This window comes from Monopterus albus, unplaced genomic scaffold (genome assembly GCF_001952655.1).
Source record: "Monopterus albus unplaced genomic scaffold, M_albus_1.0 scaffold6.1, whole genome shotgun sequence".
Taxonomy (NCBI): domain Eukaryota; kingdom Metazoa; phylum Chordata; class Actinopteri; order Synbranchiformes; family Synbranchidae; genus Monopterus; species Monopterus albus.
In genome coordinates, this window is record NW_018127886.1 from 4,737,040 (window position 1) to 4,758,709 (window position 21,670).

Here is a 21,670-nt window from a genome sequence, read left to right on the forward strand (position 1 = left end):
CTTGGAGGGCCTGGAGGAAGTGTCTGGAGAGAGGGAAGTCTGGGCATCTTTGCTTAGACTGCTGCCCCTGCGACACAGTCCCGGATAAGCGGAGGAAAATGGATGGATGGATGGAGTCAATAGAAATGCAGACTTTTTCTAACACACCTTGGCTATTCGATGGTGTTTCTCACGACTTTGTGAAACCCCTCCAGGCCTCTGAATATGTGATTGTTCAGTGCTGCTACGTGTGTGAGGATAGATATGGTGGCATTATTACCCAGGAGAGGTCAAGGGTCAAGCATTAAGCAAACTGCCTGCTTGGGTCTATGCATCAGAGATTTCACTCTGTTGGCCCAGGAAATACTCCTGTGTCTTGTCTAAATAATCAAGGAGTCCTTCAGCGTACAAATTTGAAGACTGATAAATAAACACAAGAGACTGAGATTAAGAGGAAACATCACTGTGAGGAGTCCACAGTGAAGAGTTTTCCTCTTAATTATAGATCAACAAAGTGGTGTTTACAGTTCCTTGCTCAGGAATAAGAATACTCTATTGGTCTCATGCTATTCTTAGTTTCATAACAATGTTGTTTGGCCTTCTACATAGGAACAGTTTGTTTTAACCTCATTTCTCTAAAAATGCAGGGAAACAATGGAACCGGCTGGGGTAGGAAGTCACATCTCACCATATCAAAAACAGATTAGAAACTGAAGAAAAGGCCAAAAAGGCCAGAATACATGTACTGTATGCATGACAACAAAGGCAGTGGCAATGAAAAAAATAAAGGCAGAGTTGTTTTTTTTTCAGTTTCTGTTTGACAAAAACTTTTACTACTTTTAGTTTCTCCTTTTTACTGTAGGTCCTAATGTGCTTACACATGTATGGTGTGTGAGACTTAAAAAAATGCTTTTTTGTTTAGTACTGTATGTTTTATACCATCAGTTTTACCTTGTATGTATTTGTACACAGGTACATTGCGATACAGTGCATACACACCTCATATAATGAACAGTATTATAGTAGTGGTACAGTTGTAGTACTAGTAATCATTGTATTTCACAGTGCCTAAGATGTCTCTCTTGTATGATCAACCTTCTATTCTCAGAAAGTTCCTGGCTTGCCTCCTGTTAGAATCTCTCAAGAGGGACAAAATTAGAGTGAGCATTATCACACTAACTCAAAATAACACCAGAAATCAGACAGCATCTTATTAGGCAATGAATCCACAATGGGAAGGAAGTAAACAGAAATTGTATTGACAGGGCAGTTTTCCTTTAAAGCAACAATATATAACTTGGCAGTTTGTCTCCCTCTACAGCTGCTGAGTGTAACTGAGTTGTACTCAACTGTCGTAAATACTTGTTGTTTTAGAGTTGGCAGAAAACGTTAGAATAGTAGCTATTTACAGTTAGTAACCCTGGCAGGGTCACATTTAGCTCACGCCTGTGAGCGAAGAGCTGTCTGATATTTACTCGTCTGGCTTCTCAACCGCTGTCTTTTTCTTCCTGGCTATGGCTGGGCTCTAGCGATGTCTACTACATACTGCTAGGTGTGTGCTTTAGTCCATGTCCTGTTGCACAGCGTGTTCACAATCACAGTAGGTGATTGTAGTAAGTTAGCAAATCCAAACTCCTGAAGATGGAACTAGAATACCAGCATACTTGCTGACTCTGCTCTGAACGAGAAGTAGCTGCCTGCAAAGGAGAGTTGGCTTGACCTACTAGCGGGTCCGCAAAGCTCCAAAAATATCAGAGCAAATTTCTAACAGTGAAAACGCAGCTATAATGTCCTCGCCGACAGACTGCTGTGGTCTGAACAAGATGCAGCTGCCTGCTAATAGAGCTAGTTTGGTCAGATAATGAGTACTCTCATCTCCAAAAATGTTGGAACAAATTTTAAGGCATTACTTAGATAGATTGACCACATAGTCACAATCTAAATGGTTACTTTCTCACCTGAAAAAAAAAATCAAAACTCAGGCCCAGGGATTTGTCTCTGCATATGTGCCAGAGTCATAGAATACTGAGCTAGTGGCAGGGTCTGGTGCCATAAAGCATAATGTAGCTATCACGTGAGGTTTTAGGGACGGTCTTCCAAAGCTACTTTATGCAGCAACAGGCAATCCAGGCATGCAGTAGCAATAGCAGTGATACCATTCACATTATTATACATCTGTCTGACATCAGAATGATTTTGAAGGTGTTATTTTAATGTGAAAAATGTTGTGTATTGTCACTTTAAGTGCAGGCACAGGACAACATAACCTGAGCTTTAGTTGTTGGCCATTAGCTTTACTTTGAGGACATGCATATTTTAAAGTGGGTTTAGCTGTGTCAGTTTAGGAACTTGCAATTATAGCTTTATTTTTTTTAACTTTCATTTTGCCAGGGTAAATTCTCTTTTTTTAAGAGGATCCTGTCAAGATGGTGACATTACAATGTTACGGACAAATACAATACTAAAAATGTATTAGGCATGCACTGAGACACCTCATGCCGTTGCCTCAGGCTTGTCGATGCACATCATCTAATTAATTGAATAAGTTCATACATAATTGGTAGTGAAGCACAATATTAAAGTTTTATCTCCACAGTTTTTATATTAGGATATCACGGTTTGAGGTTGCTCTCTGCTGATGATATTTTAGCTAAAGATTTGTTACTACAGTAAAGTGTAAGTAGAAAACATTACTTACTGTATTAGATAAGTAAGTCAACTTATATTGTAAAAAAAAAAAAAAAAAAAACCCCCCCAAGTTTTCTCCACTCCATAAAAAGTTCTTGCTTGTCCCACAGCAGACCTCACTCGTTTTGTTCTATTTTTGAACTGATCCTGTCGTTGAAAAGGACAAGAAAACTGACATGTGCATGTATGTGTTTGTGTAGCGTTCAGATTGGGTGGGCTGTATGGCGTCACAAGTGCTCCAGTTTAGGAAAAGTGACACTTTGTCTTGAAAGACGCTTCAGGGCAGTTAGATAAGGAATTTAGTGGCTTTATCACAAATGCCTCTATTTAATTTAAAAGGGTGAGGCACTTAGGATCTGGCACCGGTCTTTCAGTCTAGTGATAAATTTGCAAGAAAGTGGAAAAGATTGGAGCCTGAGAGCAGATTAGCAGGATACAAATATAGAAGTGACATTATAGTGGGTATTAGTCAGGTGCTCCTCCAAACAAGTGGCTGCTTCCTGATAGGCCTGAGAATGGGGCCTGAGTACAGGCTGTAGGGCCAGGTTTTTGGACACACTGCAGAATGACTGATAGTATCAGTAAGACAAGTTTTATCTCTCTCTCTCTCTCTTTTAAATGCCTTAAAGCATCATCATGTAGAATACTTATGCTACCTCAGCATGTCAAGCTCAAATTAGCTTTGACAGCACTGTGTCAAAAATGTGGCCATTACATTGTAAATTGGTTGTTTCTTTGTTTTGCTTTTTGTGTCATAAATATATTTGTATCTAAGTAGGAGTTAGAAGAAATATGTAGGAGCCTCAGCCAAAACAGAAAAAGGAGTTGCACTCGATTGCTCTATTTGTTAATACAGAAACAAGTACACAGACAACACAAGTGCAGTTGTTGATGCTATAGAGTCCTGGAACAATCAGGATAACCACATCATTTAGAAGTAATGTACAAGTGCTATTTAGGATTAATCTGCTGGTTATTTTCTCAATTACTGATTTTGTCAGTAAAATGTCTAGTTAAAAAAGAAGAAAGCCAATTATAATTTCCCACTGGCTGTATATAAAAGATGGACAAAGCCACTGTGATGTCACCCGCTGATTTACTGGAGAGTGGTGTTGAAGCTCAAGTCTGGATGTTGCCATATTGGTAGTGCCTCACTCTGCTACGGCTCATCTAAAAATCAGCAGCGAGTGAGCGTGAGTGGAGCTTGCTAGCTACCTGTGGTAAGACCCTCCCGGCTCTCACTCAACATGGCCACGCCCTTAATTATGCATAACTTTTAGCCTCAATTTAAATTGGGAAGTTATATAAAGATTCACCCCCTGTACAGTTATCATTGAAACTGAAATTAGCTATAGAGAGCAAAATCGGTTTTTGTACCGGGCTGTAAACACTTTTATTTTTGTTGTGAAGTTGGGCATTTTAATATAGGAGTCTATGGGGATTGACTCTCTTTTGGAGCCAGCCTCAAGTGTCAATTTGAGGAACTGCAGGTTGTAACACTTCCATATTGGCCAGTTGTAATTTCCCAGTGCCCAAGATAATTAATGATCAATCTGCAGAATTGGTGCAGCTGTACAAGTATCTGGGCACTCCTATCGACAGCAAACTGTCCTTTGAGTCATAAGTGGATACTGTACCATTTGTAAAAAAGCCCGTCAGCGTATGCGCTTTCTCCACAAGCTACGTAGTTTTAGGATATGAACAGTGTTCTTCTGAAGAAGTTTTATTGAAGCAGTTTTAACCCTTTGTGCACTGGTTTGTGCTGCTCAGCCTTACGAACAGGAATTGGCTACAGGGCATTATTAGAGTGCAACAAGGTTGCTGGTACAACTTTAGACGACATATCAAACTTTTATAAAGTCAGGTCTTTGAAGATGGCCAAGTCCATCTTGACTGATCCCAGTCATCCTTTGTTTGAGAGTTTAAGTTGCTTCCATGTGGTTGCAGGTACAAACAGCTAAGATGCAGGACAAATAGGTTTAAAAATTCCCTTGTTCCAGCTGCCATTGGTTTCTTAAATACTGTCAGATGACTATTGTGCCTTCTTTTCAGACTATTTAACTATTTATTCACTGTTATTAGTGTTTTTGGACGATGCTCCAGTGACTGTGTATGAACTACTATTGTCTGTACAAAGATTTGCCCCTTGGGGATTATCTTATTTCATGCAGCCCTTTTTATCTTAACCTTTTAAAAAAAATCTGAAGACATTCAATTTTTTAGCTCACATGACAAAGAAAAAAAAAGTGGATATGGGAGAACGTTTGCTAGTAAATTCTTCACAAGCAGCCTTTGATAAAGTTAGATTTTCTGTTGATTGACTAAACCTTTTAGTTATAAATGTATTGACAAAAACAAACAGATCTTCTGTCTCTTTGTAGGACAGCTTGCTTTCAGTTTTATATTTGCCTCTTAGCCATAGGTGTCGTTAGACCCGTTTTACTGGGGCATGTTCCCCAGTATTGATCTGCTGTGCCCCAGTAAAATCACATGTTCAAGTTTTAACAAGCGTCTGTATTTGGCAGTGGATTAATTTAGATCTATAAAAACAGGAAAAGAATTTATTTGTTGTTCTAATCTAGAATGTCAAAGCAAAATACAAGCTGAGGCACAGCGGTCAGGGTTCGTACACCACAGTACGCACGTATGCACATTTCATTCATGCAGAAAACATTCAGGAAAAATAATTGTGTGATTTCAGTAATGGGGGGGCTGTGCCCCTGTAGAGCTTTATGTCTAGCAGCGCCCATGCTCTTAGCAAAACAGGTTTTACACTGGACAGACTTGATTTGCGTTTTTATTGTAAAACAACTGCTAGGCTAGCTCTCGGTAGTTAGAAACAATACACGCTACAGTTTTTGTCACACAAATGTCACCACAGTATCAAACCAGACTGTGTCATAAACACTAGGTGAAAAGAGAAACTGCTGTTTCATTAGCAAGGCACGACATTTTAACAAGAAATGAAATTATTACTTTATTATGAAAATTGTCACGTTATTTTTATTTGTTAATAAATTGCTTAATTGACTAGTTCCCACAAAAGACAGAATTTAAAACTTCAGTTTTTGGAGCCCCCAAAACCAGCGTGATATTAGCTGATATTCTGAGTCCATCTTGTTTCCTCATTTTCCACGTAAGCACGTGGCAACACCTCTTTCCCCCTTTGGCTGTCTTTTCTGTCTTTTTTTTCGCTAAGCCAAAATAACCCCGTGTTTCTCTTTCTGTTTTCCTCTGATCCTCAAACATACATTTCTGTTTTATTACTAAACCTTCCTTTTCCCCATTTGTCTCCCCCTCCCTCTCTTCCTCTCACAATCCCTTTTTTTTTTTTTTTTTTTTACAACAGTTGCTGTGTGTTCGTCTTGGCAGCGCTCCATAGTCTGTTTGATGTGGTTTCCAGAAGTCCTGAACTGCAGTCCCTGGCCACTTTTTCTGTCATCGGTAGACCTGCTGTCTCTTTAGCCTCCATTGACTCCTTTTAACCTCCTCCTACCTTCCTCACATTGAAGCAGCTGCCTTCCCTCTCAGCGCACATTTCTGCATGGAAATGATCTGATTCCCGTTATTTAGTAGTAAACTGGATTTTGGTGTGGGCTGCATACACAAATCTACTTCTTCAAATGCAGTTGAGCACACACTAGATTGCTGAACATCTTAGAGGGTCTGTTCTGGGTACTGGGGAAAAATGAAAGAGGGCTGCTGTTTCTCTGTTGTAAATATAAATTAGATAGGCCTAAGTTTATGATTCACTTTTTGTCATGAGTCACCCAGGACTTGGCTAGATCAGAGTTAATCAGCTCTGTTGAACCCATTTCTACCAGCGACCTCTGTACACTGTAATTTGAGTGATAGAAGAGGAGGAGAGGTAGAGCCAACAAGATAGTTGCTTCAGAGAGGGCTTCCTAGAGGACAGCCAGTGACCCTATATGGGCACCTTTCCTGCATATACCAGCATGTTCAAAGGGAAACTGATAGGCAGGTAAAATATCTGCCACTTACAAAAAAGAGGCAGGGACTAAGGAGGCCACACAGGACAGAATAGATATGGATTTTGGTCACAAAGCTGACGAGGCCTTCTTAGGGAAATGAATATTCCTCTGTAAGTACATCTGGTGACACTTACTGTAGGTTTAAAGACAAAACACAAGAGCAAAGGAACCCCATTCCTTAATTTAATTTGCGTACAAAAGTATTGGATGAAGGTTATTCTTCTACCACATAACACCTTATTTACTATATTGGGTTGTTTATGGTGCCATTTTATTGCACTATGATTTTGAGTGCTATGGAACAAAAATAGAAAAATCATTCCTGACGCTAAAGAATCTGAAATGTAAAAGTATAGGGATCACTCAATTGACTTTGTTTTATGCTCTAAAGTGTACAGTACTTGTATCTTCTTTCACTCCACCAGCGGAGATACATACAGTATTATTACCGGGTGGACTTCCACTTTGTATCAGATGAAGGCGATGCGATAGAGGCAGAGCTAAACATGCCCAGGGGGCTGGAGTGAGACTGGTGTCTCATTTTCAGGGGCAAACAAACACATACAGTGAGCAGACATGGCTGTCACATCTCCCTTAGCTCCCCTGTCACCCCCGGGGGCTGTGGGCAGGGGCAACCTCTGTGCTGTGTGCAATGCCATAAAAATCCACATGTTCTCAGGCAGGGACAGAAATACATGACCAGACATGCACACACACATTTACAGTACATAGACAAATACACAATGCTGTGTCTTTTCTGGCTGTTCTACAAACAAATACAGAAGAAAGCTCTCTGTTGGTAAAGCTTAACATTCTTCTTGAGATCAAAAGTTTGACCTTCCAAGCTGAAAAGCAACAGATTTAGTCCACAAACCTAGCTCCATTTTTAACTTTCCAGATTGATCAGTGATTGTGCTGGCGCCGTGCAGCTGTATAGCTTTACATCAGCGAGGAGGAGGTTTAGCGGTTTTCAATAGTATTTCAGGATATCCTTGCTGCTGCTGCTGCAGTTTTTGGCAGACTAACAGCTGCCACCAGCATTAGTGTACAAGCAGACACTTCTTAATGTTCCCCAGCCCTGGCCTCGTGTCACATGGACTCCATCCAGCCTAAACCAGTTGCCGTCCACACTGGCTGGATTGGTTGAGAGCAGTGCCAGACCAGCAATTTACAGTATGCTTGACACTATCCTTTCATTTTGGTTTAAGGTTAGTAACAATAATGTGACCGGCTCTGACGTGTCGGTGGCCTCTGCTTGCCCACAGAAGGCGAACACAGTAAAGACACCTTACTAATTATATGCAATTTATTATCACAGATGAAAAGTGATTTACTGCCTTTTTTTAAAGCAGTCTATGGGCCGAGGGAAATTAGTTACGTAGCCCTGTTGCTTATAATTTGACAAGACTGCTTTGAATTCACTGAGATGTAAAATTAATTCTTGCAGTTGTTTTCAATGGGACTTTCATGTTTGCCTTGCTCACTGTTAAAAATCAGAGAAAAATACAAATGATTGGGCTTGGCTCAGTAACTTCATTGTGCAGGGAAAAGAAAGCCAAACTGGATGGGGTTCAGTGGTTTTAGGCCTTTTGAGGGTTTGTGTGTCAGGATTTATGTATTTAATTACACACCCATTCTATTAATGTGAGGGCAGAAAAAAGGAAAACGGATAAAAAACGCCATCAAGCCTATAAGCTTGTAGTTTCCCTCTTACTGAAAGTTGATCACTGCTGCTGTGTAGCTCCCCTTGAACTGGACTAATACTTGTCTATTCCGATTAGGATTAGTATGTATAGCATGGGTTCAGGGACCCGGGACTGGTAATCTAATAAATCAAGATAAAAAACTCTGAGATTGGTTTACAGAAGGCTCGGATTTACTATTGGCCATCTCAGAGAAACAGGGATTAACACAGCATTTGGTGCTTTAGCTACACACCATCCAATTCTGTGCAGAGGGAGAGAGAGAACAAGGCGATGAGGGAAGGAAGAAGACTTAGAGGGAGGTTGTGAAGGAGAAGCGCTGGCTAGGATTTTTTTTTTTTTTTTTACTGCCTAACAGACAGCAAGTTAAACTCGCAGCGACAAGGTCAGGTTAGTCCTTGTACAAAAGGCTTTGTTCCATAGGCAGATTAAAGGTCTCTTTGACAGTTTTTACACTTTTGGATCATGTTGAACACATTAGGAGTTAATCCTGTCTGTGAAGGGAAGAAGCCCAGTTGCTTCCTGAATGAGAGATCGGTGTAGAGAATGGTGAACATAATATGTCCAGTATAAAGAGCTTCACATAAAATAGACCTTTTTTGCAGCACTTGCAATAATAAGTGTTTGTATTCTAGACAAGTGAGTTGTTTTTAGTTTTCACCATATTGATAAATTAAGAAGCACCATGTGCCATATCACAGAGCTAATGAGTGTTAGTGAGGGGGAGATGAGATTTCAAAGCTGAAAAAAAAAGTGTGGTGTTTGTCTGTCCTCTGCAAAAGTTGGCCTGTATTTAAATAAGAAACAGTCATTATTGTCTTCCATGGCCACATATAACACATGATTACACCATGGTGTGATGTGAAGACAGCACCGCAGACTTTTTACAGTTAGAGATATATGTATATTTTCACATGCAGAATCTTTTCATCAAAAATGAAAAAATGAAACTGATCATTTAAGGACCCTTGGCTTAAGTTTACATGATGCTTCTTATTCAGTGACAGTGAAGCAGCTCCGGGCTGTTTGCTGAGTGTTGATTTTCTGGTTTCAAGACAAGTTGTTCACAAACATTGATTTCATAATCATTTCATGTGAGAAAACTAACAAGGGTTGTAGATTTGTGATTCTTTTTGTTTGTTCAATGGATGGTTGTCTGATAGGACAAATTACTTGGTCTGATTGTTTGAATAACAGCTTATAAGGATTGTTAAAGCCTGTTTTGATGTCTAATTTAGCTCCTTATGGATAAAGTGTCAACCTCGAGGCTGAGAAGTGAAGCCAATGCGGAAGTGCTAAAACCTGCAGTTCCTTGAATGGCCACTTAAGGCTGGCTCCAAAAGGGAGCCAATCCTTATGTTAAAATGCCCAACTTTACAGCAGAAATAAAAATGTTTACAGCCTGGTGCAAGAAACTATTTTGGTAAATGGTCTTGTACTTGTATAGTGTGTTTCTATGCATTACAGCACAATCAAAGCACTTTCACACTATTTGCCCATTTGCAATCCCAAGCATTCACACATTCACACAACAGTGATATCACCAGGAGCAACTGGGCATTCAACCCCCCATTTTCTTTCTTTTTTTATTTTGAAGTTTAAAGCATTATTTATTAATACATAAAAAACTTTTACAGTAAATACTTAAGTGCTTGTTAAATATTAAAACAAAACTGTAAAACAGTTTAATTCTCATAGTCTAATATAATTGCTGTGAACTTCAGTGTTGGAGTCCAACTCTGCTCTGAAGATCTATCAATTAAAACCAAACCATTTTTCTGTATCATAAATGAGAACCATCAAGAAGACCATAAACATACCCTCATGCTGCTGGTATTGCTCTTTTGTTTCCTTTAAAAGAGTGACTCAGTTTTCACAGTTTTGCCACTGTGTCTGACATCTTTAACAGACATCTCCTCCGCCGACATCCTCGCTCTCTCTTTATCTAAAACTACATTCTTCATCTTTTCCTCTTTTAGCTTCTCTTCTTTCCTCTGTTCTTTCTCCTCTCTTGTCTTCTTCTTGAGAGCAGACCAGTCACTTTGACTGCGCACACCCAGAGCCTTGAGTTTCTCACTGTCCATGTTGAGCAGCTGTGTCCCATCCACACCTCCGGCAGCAAACTCAGATGCGTATTGATCCATGTTTATGGTATTTAACCACAGACACACCTGCTGAATGTTCCACTCAAAAGACAGGTTGTTGTTATTGGTGGGAGGTGGGTCATCGCCCAATGTTTGATCTCTTCTGCCTGCGGTGGTCAGGTGTGGTAAACTGCTGCTGGACATGGGCCGAAGCCTCTCCCTGCCACTTTTTTGGTCTCCTTAGCTAATTTCTTCTTTCATGACAACTGTACGGGGGGTGGATTTTTTAAGAGTTACCCATACTTAAGGGTGTGCCCACTTTAAGTGACAGGTGGGAGGGTTCCGCCATAGGAGGCTGACCGCTAGCTGTCTTACGAGCTCCACCTGCACACCGCCTCTTTGCCCAATTTTGAATTAGACCTAGCAGGCACTGTGAAGTGCTAGCAATATGGCGATGGCCAGACTTGAGCTTCAAAATCACTCTTAAGAAAACCATTTTGTGATCATACAGTGGGTTTGTCCAGCTTTTATATACAGTAAGTGATAATGTCAAGCGGATTGCAATGGACTGAAGATCAGTTTCGATGGTAGAGGACATGGGGCTAGCAGAGGTTTGACAGTATCTTCTGTCTCAAGCTAGAAGCTGCCATCATGAAGCACAATTGCGTCCAAAATCCAGCAGTTTTGCGACACAGAAAAGAGAATTAATCACTCTTAAGAAAACCATTTTGTGATCATACAGTGGGTTTGTCCAGCTTTTATATACAGTAAGTGATAATGTCAAGCGGATTGCAATGGACTGAAGATCAGTTTCGATGGTAGAGGACATGGGGCTAGCAGAGGTTTGACAGTATCTTCTGTCTCAAGCTAGAAGCTGCCATACAGAAGCACAATTGCGTCCAAAATCCAGCAGTTTTGCGACACAGAAAAGAGAATTAAATATTTTGAAATACTTTTACAGCAAAGAAAATTTGTTAAATTTAGATTCATTAATCACAGAGCATATAAATAATTTGACTAATTTTTTAAGCGCTTAACAGCCCTTGTATTTAGACATTACTTTTTTTTTTTACAGATATAAGAGTAAAATATGATTTACAGTTTCACATATCATGAAATGCTATAAATATACATTGCTGTTTGCTTCTGACAACTATAAAATAGATGATTTAGATAGGTATGTACATGTTGAGGGTCAGTGTGCAAGCTGATGACTTGTTTTTCCCCTTAGTCCTGTCATGTGATATTTTTAGTTTTGGTCTCTCTCACATTTGGAGAGAGTTGATTTTGTTTCCAAATGTTATGTGTACTGTCCATGTCAGTAAGACTCGGATGTATCAATAGAAATATTATGTAGTGGTACATTATGTCACCTTCAGCTGAGCTTGTTGATGCAATGTACCACATTTCTTTTTGAAACAATGAAGTGGTTATGGTTTTAGTCTTAATTTCATACAAACACATTTGTTATGATATATTTTGTAATAGCACATTGTGTTAATGACATTTAAGTATCAAGTATTGGGTGGCAATGCAATACAGAAGAGGTCAATGACTTTGGTCTCTTGGTTGACAGACATGATCTGATTTGAAGAATTAAGCATCTGCGGCAACTATCTGTCCGGTGTAGCTCGTTTTCTGCCAAGCATTTTTCTGAGAAACCAGCCTAAAATATCTCTGCCTGAAATTTGAGCTTTCTATTTTCTCTCTGATGCTCAGTTTTCACAGTAAGTTTTACATATCAAAAGTGGGCTGCTCTTTCATCTGCTTGCATGTCTTGTTAAGCAATATCAAACACAGGAAATTCTTTCTACATCCACATATAAAGGTTGAAGAATCCTAGCAACACATCCCAGCTTGTGCAAAAGAGGTCTTTTCTTTCTTTCTGAGGGAACTGTTAGCAATATCACTTGGCAATTAGCAAGGAAACGAGAGAGAAATGGAGAAGCCAATTACTTCTGCGAGTTAGCTAAAGGCCATTTTAAACTGTGTGCCCATGACATAATAATGTTTATGGTAAATATTATAGTTGGAGACAGTGAGTGCATGGCGTGAGAGGCAAGGAAAAAAGGCATCAATCTCAGATCGAGAATAATTTATTAAGATCTGAGATACAGCAATTACGTGGAAAGGACCAAAAAGAAAAAAAAAAGAAGAAGCCAACTCTCCAGGAACCGCATACATGATTGCAATCTTGATTAAATCCCCCTGGATCTAATGAGTTGATTTTCTGCTGTTAATATTGCATTGGCTGATGATGGATTCGTTAAGATAATGGAACGAAGCTAAAATATAAATGACTCCCTGTCAAGGAGCAGATTTTCGTCATTTTCCGTCTGACACCTCCGCCGTGGGGATTTGGTGAGGCCTTTTTGTGTTTAGAGCCATCAGGATCTGGAATACTAATTGCTCATGTGTGGACGCTTCTAATGCCTCTCCTGCTCTCCACACCCCCCCACCCCTCCTTATCATCTTGGTAAATATCTCCTCCACATCTCTACACAGGAACAAAGAGACAGAAGCAGCTTTCTTTCAATTATGTGAAATGTCTATGTTTTAACTACAACAAAACATATTACATGATACTGTAACGATTTTCACAGAACACAACTGCAACCTCCAGTTCAACTATCAAATCACAGAAAGAAGTCAAATATTTAAAGCTACTTTATATGATACAAAAGCCACCAACAAAAAGAAAACGTAAGCAATAGGCTACCCATATCGACCTGTGCGTTTGAGATAAATTAATAATACACTCTCCCTTTGGTGCCGTGCAGAGCAGCTGAGCCAGTTTTTCTCTTTTTTTAATGGTCTGTCACTTAGGTCAACTGGAGGAGTACAATGTCCGATGCATAGAATATTGATTCCATATCACACATGAACCACAACACTGCGTGTATTATTTTTCTCTCAAGTGTGTCCGAAATTTAATGCAAAACACATTTATAATAATCCAGAGATACAGTGTACTATAGTGTGAATATGCTGTGATTATATACTGTCATTTGTAGTGGCTGGCCAAAGTATTGTTAATCAAAAAGGAAGTCGGTATGTTCAGGTTCATGCAATTTTTAATGATGTGTAAATAAATATCCAAAGGCACAGTGGGGAAGTTTACTGTTGTCTGAGGACAAGGTTTTACAAAGTTAATAAGTCAGAATACAAACTGCAGCATGGGGATTAGGAAAACGCACATTTAATAACAAATACAGTTAATGTAAATACAATAATGCTATGTGTACTTTTTATGTAACCTACTTAGTAAATCCCAAACTGTTCTATCATTATTGTAATTGCTATTGTTGTCAAGTTTCATGCTTGGCTCGGCCCTTCTTTTGTGGTGATTATGATATTGTCCCCTTTTCTGTGCGATATGACCAGGAAACCCATCTGATTGGGCCATGCCCAAGGGCCCATTCTTCTCCGTGTCACTTTTTGTGTCCTTTAACATGGTTTTACTAAAAAGTCTTTTTTAATCAATCAAGAAGCAGCCAGAAAATAGGCTTTGTCATGGCAGGACCTGGGGTCGTGTGATGCCTGCTCTGCCCGGTGACAGGTCTTCAAAAGGGATAAAAAGGAATATTTTGGGGGGAAAACGGGGGTTTCCATGGCACCGGCACTTGTTGCACATGGATCACCATTCTTTGGTTCTGCATGAGATTGAGGTTTCAAAGGGCTGGACAACAAAAATTAGGCGAGGAGGGGACAGTGGGACCATGGAGGTAGCTGCCCTCAAGCCCCCTACTCTGTCCTCTCCTAGGGGAAAAGGAGAATAGGAGCCAGAAGTGGCAGCACAAAAAGGGGCCTACTAAGTGCTGTCAAATATGCATGAGTAAATGGTAAGTTTCTCACTCAGCAGTGTGTTCAAAAAGTCCAACTGAAACACAGACCAGATGACACATATACAGACCAATTCAGTGAGAAGTGTATTCTTGTTGTGGCTTCCACTTCGTGTAATTAGAGGTTGTTTCATGTAGAATGAGGTCACGTAAACTTGTAAGTTTGTGAGATTATGTGTGGGAAATGAAACCAGGAAACTTAGACAATAGATTGGCAGTCATTGCAGCAGAGAGGGTTATTATTTTAAATTGTTCTCTTCAGTTGAGTGCCTGTTTGTGTGTTCCTGTTTTCTAAAATTGTAATAATTGAAACAGCAATGCATCATCTTAATTTGTTTATTAACTTGAAGTTTAAAAGAACTTTATTGTATGCACGTCTGATTTGCATGAATCATATTTATAACATTAAAATATTCATACAGCCATATATTATACACATGAATGGCTTTGAGCTATTTCCAGTTCTGTAAAAATGTTGTTTGTAGTGATTACCTTTGTGCTCCACCTTGAATTTCTCTAAGAAATGGCATGGTGAGGTCAAGGTTTTTGCATGTCAGGAGTCCTTTAAGCAATTTGCAATAATTTCCATAGCATCATCACTGCCACCTTCACCAACAAATAAGGTTATACACATGTTGCTCCTTACACAATACTAACACAGTCAAAGCTGGATATGTCTCTGTGTTGGGGGGCTTTATTCACACTTGGTTAAAGAGGTCAAAAGCTTCAGAAGAATAATTAGCTTAAGAATTTAAGTACTGGATAAGAAAAGGATTGCATGTTCCTTGTCATTTTATAATGACAGCTGACAATTTTGACATTTCAAAATATAGGGATGGGTGTAGCTGCATGTTATTATAACTTCTGTGTATTTATTTATTTTGTTCTTTGAGGTTCTCAACAGTGTGCTGTGTCTGTTTAAAAGGTTAAGGCAGTCGGGATATGTTCCTTGATGGGATTTTATCATGCTAGGCATGCTCTGTTTCCTGATGAATATATTAAAATTATTACTGTGCAAACAGAGTTTCTAATTACTGACCTGCTTGCCATTGTACTGTGCATTCTGTATGCCCCCCTTCTTCTCCATGCCTTGTTTATTTATCTGCACCAGTGAATACAGAATAGTCTATGCAATGTCATTTCCATCCACATGAAAATGATTTTGAAAATGCCAATCTTGCCTATTATACAGTGTAATTACTTGTCTGCTTTTTGATTTTATCATATCTTCAGCCAGTGGGAAGATACTTGGAGAGGCTAAACATCTTAGCGAAGCTTGTCAGCTGATGAATTGCAGAGGGGGAAAAAATGGCCCAGTTTGCAAATGAAAGTGCTATTTGCCACATGTACATTGTCACTGATTGTAGTTTATTGAAGCCCTGTGTACAAGGCTTCTCTTGAGATTCAGGTTTTCAAGTGAAAAGTAATGCTGTCATGTGAGACTATGTAAGTTAGGGGTTACTAAGACAGTACTGAACTCTGTGGGAATACTGAATGATAAGCACCCAGATATAAAAGCTGACATGAACTGTATAAAGACTAATAGGTTCTCATGGTATACAGTAGACTTTTCTAATACATACTCAACATAAACCTTTTGAAGAAGGTATGTTAAACATGGGCCGATGGAACTACTTTGATGTTACCTTCACTTTCCACTCAGCAGGTTTTTCAGCTTACAAGGCCAAAAATGTTATTTTTCCAAGATCATTTTGCTTTGTCTCATCCTTCTCACATGTCATGCAACCACAGGTATTCCTTTTGAATAGGTGCACATATACGTGTAGGTGTTGTGGGAAAGTGTCACCCATTTTACTGGAACATCTGCACTACGTCCTAGAAAAGGGCAACCCTGTTGTTTACTTGTCTGCCTGCAATGTTGCACAGGGGTTGATCAGGGGAGTTGATAGGAGCTGCAATTTAAAAAGAGGACACTGCAGCACCGAACAAAAACAATTAAAGGAAAATGAAAGACGGCCCCCAAGGGTTAAAAATAGAAAATTATCAACATGCATACTGGAATCCACAAGCCCCCACCACCACCGCCACTACCCCACCCCAACCCCCACATCACCTCCCGTACCAGCACCCCCACACCCTCCTCAAACTTACTGGGCCTGCATTGTTATGTATGATCAGATCTGCCAGTTCTTCCTCTAAGCTCCTTGTCACATTTTGACTTAATGAAGTGCAACTTAGAAGGGAATTGGGTTCATCATGCTAGTCGCACGATGCTCCCTTGTTGTAGCAAACAGGAGTGGCATGGGACCGAAGCGCTACAGCGCGAGTCGTTATCATTCCGGTCAGTCTGTTTAACACAAAATTAAACAAAGAACTAATTAGTGCCTCATGAATTAATAACTGCACTGTTGCCGAGAAGAAGTTAGGTTGCTGAGGAGAGATATAAAATAAGTAGGAAGATCAGGTTAGAATTATTATTACTTTTTCGGGGATGCCTGGGCGCTCAAGGTTAGGAAACTTTTGAGAGGATTTAAGAGTGACTCGACTGGTTCTGTCAAAGTCAGTTTCTGTCCTAATGTAACACTGTGTCTGGGTTAATGGATGTCATAGAAGATACTGCACTTTTCAGGCATACTGTTGTAATCATCAACTTTATTTTATTAGCCATCTATATCATTTTAGCACTGAATACTGGCTCCCACTGTGTATTGTTGGCCCCTCAGCTTAAGTCCCTTTATCTAAGCAGTGTTTGATCCAGAAATCTTTGTGTCCATGTACATTTAGCCACTAAGGCTAGACCCTCAGTTACGAAGAGGCTGCTATTTAAGTATCCACCTCAGTTTGATTTTAAGAATGGGTGCCTTCAAGTAGATTATTGCTGGTAAATGTTCCTGCAGAAATATGCACAGGTGTAGCTAACTGTACTCTACAACTAGTCCCCATACTTCAGTGGGTTTTACAAACTATAGTCACCTCCCTCAGTCACCACCCCCTTTTCCCCCGGCTGTGATATGGGGCCTGGGTAACTGTGTACTTTTCATACTGTATATCAAAGGACAGGAATGAACAATAGTGCACATTTTCTTTTTGCATCATCTGGGGGCTTGCTGCAGTACATGGGGCTTGCCAGATTAGATGGGCAGATATATGAATTTCCCAAGAACATGTATGTGCATGCATATACTGTACATCGGAATAATCATTGTCTTGGTTTTTAATGTTTCTCCTTTGCTCTCCTTCTCAGATGAAGTGAGCCTCTGTATGGAGTGACTCCCCAGGAAGAGAAAAAGAGGTAGGACAAATCCCCAACATGACTGATTACTGTCCCCACCATCTCCCCTGTTCATATCTACAACAATATCAGGCATCTTCATTAATCCCCATGGATCAATGTGTCTGGGGGTTGTAAAAATTGACAAATGACTTATTAGAATCCCACCGTTTTATTTTCCAACTGATTAACTCACAGCAATGTCGTACACTATACAGGCACACTGATGTATCTGTTTTCCAAAGAGGGCCTCTCTCTCTATCTCTCACTCTCTCTCCCTCTACCTCTCCCTCTCTCTCTATCTCCTCTGTCTGTCTTGCTATAAGGAATCTATAAAGTGCAAAAAGCACCACTAACACTGCATTAGAAACCTTCGAAGGCTGCAATGACTCAAAGCTAAAAGAACAATAAGCTGCTTTTTACATATACAAACTATAATTTTATTGGGTTTTCTGACATAAACGGGTGTTCAGCAGTCTTTTAGCTGCAGCACTCGAAATACATTACAAAACATAACATTAATGAACACACATCAGCCCAATGGAAAAGAAATCAGCTACTGCAGAATATTAAATTACATAAGCTTTACACTGAAGCAATAAAAACCTGCATTTTAGTACCATAATTTCTCATAATTTTGCCTACACATATGCCATATTCTTGCTAACTAGGTTATGGTGTTCTGTTAATTGTACCTTGATGTCCTTTTATGCCTGCTTTATTTCTAGATGTTGTTGTGGCAACATCCCACATTGTCATCTTGACAAAATAATATAATTTTTCCACTATCTGGCATTTATTACTATAACAGACATTAGACACAGACATCTAAGTACAGTTGACATCCACCAAATTAACAAGAGTATAAAACCTTTTGCTGCTGATAAAAAAAAAATCTGCCTCTGTACAATTTGACTCTCGAGAGGATGCTAATGACTTGTGACTTGAAGAAACTGGGTTGCTTTTTTTCTCTCCCCGAGATGAAACCTTCTGTGCTAATGATGTTAGCTGGTATGAGCACCATGCTGATGTGGGAGTCTGTCATGAGGATGCATACAACAGCCCTTGCCCCTGGCCTCCTAGTCAAGAAGGATCTAAACATTCAGAAGTGACACCGTGGGCTGTCTTATGTCAAACCAGAGACCCTCGCTATCACTCGGGGGGTGGCATGGCCATGAATTGAGGCGGAGGGCTACACCACTCTCCTTTCTTTCTGGCGGTGTCACTCACACACCAGAAAGAAGACACACTCCTTGCATCAATCAGAGCCCCAGATGCATGTCCGGTGTTCATCCCACCACCGTGATGATGACACTGTCTACAGATCCACATAGACAGAAGAACTAAGAGTAACAGGAGGACAAGAGCCTGGATGCATGGATCAACATACACAGACAACTTTAAACAGGTTGCTTCGTTAAAGTTTAGTGTAAAACAACTGTGGTGCGGAATATATATCCTAACTTAAGCCTCACCTTGTCTGAGAACATAATGGAGTACAGTTAGTTTAACTGGCTTTTGATGTATGTTAATGAAACTAATCCTAACAAGGCATCTGGCTCTAATGTGGGACTGGCATGATACCCCCGGCTCCCACAGACATAGGGAATGTAGGGAACACTCCCAGAGTGGAGTCCCGCTTCTAGACAGTGGGAAGAAAATTAAACTGCCAAATTTGTTTTCATTGGTTCCAGGGACTATCCCAGGGGACTTCAAGGCTTTTAATTGAGCTCACTGAGCAGAAATTTGTAGGGCTGCTTACTAGCAACAGTGGTGTCTCCCTTTTACTTATTTGTGGTCTCGGTAAAAGATTGGGCAAATTGACAATGATTGTTAGATAAAGGGATGCTTTGCTTTTCTACTTTTAGTTTGTCATGTAAAACAAGGAAATCGTTTTCATAATGATTGATAATTAAAATTCAGGCTCACTTTGTTGATTTATTTTTTTTGGCTTTTGAAAGTTTGTGCGTAGGAGGGCAATGATTCCGTAATAAACAGGAGTTCATTCAGTCCTGGATAAAAGTAAATAAAGCCCAGAGCTCACAGGAAAGATAATTTGTCTCAGTCATGAAAAAAGAGCAACAACTCATAAAACTCAATTTAGTAAAACTCTATCCCCTCAGTATTGTATAATAACAAAAACAAGAAGCCACCTTCTCCTTTTCAACACTTTTCTCTCTCCTGCACTTTTTGTCCTTTTAAAAATTTTCAGTGTGTCAAAACAAGCAAAGGCTACATGGAAACGGCAGCCCTGTGTAAATATTTATGATGTAACATCTCCATGTGAATAGACTTTCCTCCCAATCCATCCATCATTACAGGCATATTGTGAAAGCCCACCTCCCGGTGGTGGCTCAGGGCCTTAGGAAGCTCAGACAGGAGTGGCGTGTCCCCCTCTCATTCAAAGTATTTGTTTTTCTTTTAACTCGGGGCAGCCCAGCTGTGAGAGCATTTCATGTGCCAGCCCCTCCGTTTTCATTCAATGTTGACTTCAAAGCCCATTTTGGTCCATTGTTTCTGTGACGTGGCTGCTGGACCCGAAAATGCCCAAACAGAAAAATGTGATGTAGGTCAAATTACAGCAGTTGTGCCCCTGAAACCAGTGGAATTCTTATGGTAAAAACATAAAGCCCTGGTTACCACCTAACCCCAGCGTTTGTGTTTGTTGTCCACATACCTCTTTATTTGTTCATAGAACAGCTGCATGGACATTGGGAAGTGTAGAATAACAAGGCTGTAGTTCAGAGTACTTGGCAGAAAATCAATATTTTAAGTCTGATCCTTTCTTTGCTCCTTTTTTCTAATTTATAACAGTCCACTCAAGAGCAAAATGTCAAATAGCTTACTTGTTGAAGATGTATTATAAATTATATTAGGTTGTAGACTCTACTGAGGTCCTGTATTTTGAGGTTATTTGTGTGAATAAGACTTAAGGACAGATACAGACTATCTGTTAGGGCATGTGTGTGCACAGTTCCTTGACTTGTGCAACTGTATGTAATGTCTACATCTGGTACAAAGTGGGATAAAGGATCTACTGTATGTTTTTTTTCTTTCTTCAAGCTCAGCAGTTCTTAAGAATGTGAAGGTGCAGTAGATTTATGAGGCTGTGTAGTTTCAGAAGTAGCTAAGTCTACTGCCTTACCTAAGTGGATTACAAGGTTTTAGGCTTTTCTCCTTGCACAACATATTGGCAGAAAATAGGCGTTACAGACGTTAGCGAAATATTGGCATTCAGACTCTCATAATATTATCATTAGCCATGGAGGATTGCTGAAATGTGATTAATACATCACCATTTTGACAGACTGAGCCTGAAAAGGTAATATAGATTATTACAATGGTTGTAGAGCTCAATACTATCCAAGTTTATCCATTTATCTGCAATGATGAGACTTCTTTGTGTTGTATAGCATTGTAACATCTATCTAAATAACAAAAGATATCTCTCCCATACACAATTGTCATGCTGTTAATATTCAGTCTGTGCAACAATACACATGGGAGTGGAGTGCTGAGACAAAACTTGACTCAGAACCGGGGGAAAAGTCCATAGAATATTATGAGCAGTATGAATCGATGTCCAAGCCTCTAGTACTGGGCACTTTTGCCTTGGATTAGGTATCTGATTACCTTCAGACAAAAATATTGCTTCTGTATTGTTCAATTACAACTGAGTGCTGAATGATGCAATTCACTCTCTAAGAGCAGTTTTTTCTTTCTTTGTGTATACCCTTCGTATGTGTTTGCCTTGGACGATACACAGTGAATAAATGCCATTTTTCTGTCGTTTCAAGTTCTTCTTTTCTCTCTGTGGATCCATTCAAGCTTTCAGTACCTTTTCTTCCCCTCTCTTCTCCTGTCTCTTTTTTCCACAAGCAGGAGGGTTTTACTTTACTCCTTTGTCATCCTAATTGATTGCATTAACCTTTTGAGTATTGAATTTCCTGTGCATCACGCCGAGCACAATGTGGAATATTATCATAATCCTTCCAAGTAATGGACACAAGGCAATCAACAATGCTTTGGGAAAAGTACATCTTTGAAAGATGGAGCATCATATTATTTTCAGTCCACAGACCTGGATAGGGTAGGACTGGTGCACTTTAAGAAACTTTGCTAGTAAGTAAAGTTTTTTATTTTTTAAAAG

General features: G+C 39.7%; 1 long non-coding RNA gene across 1 annotated transcript in view; it reads left to right on the forward strand.

Moving 5' to 3' along the window:
• The window catches only part of LOC109970147 (uncharacterized), an 86,126-nt gene extending 64,835 nt beyond the window's left edge, over nucleotides 1–21,291 (forward strand). Inside the window, exons 4-5 of the long non-coding RNA XR_002276375.1 lie at nucleotides 17,494–17,541; nucleotides 18,501–21,291. This is a non-coding gene — a long non-coding RNA (uncharacterized LOC109970147). The remainder of the gene's footprint in view (nucleotides 1–17,493; nucleotides 17,542–18,500) is intronic.
• Nucleotides 21,292–21,670: the final 379 nt, after the last annotated feature.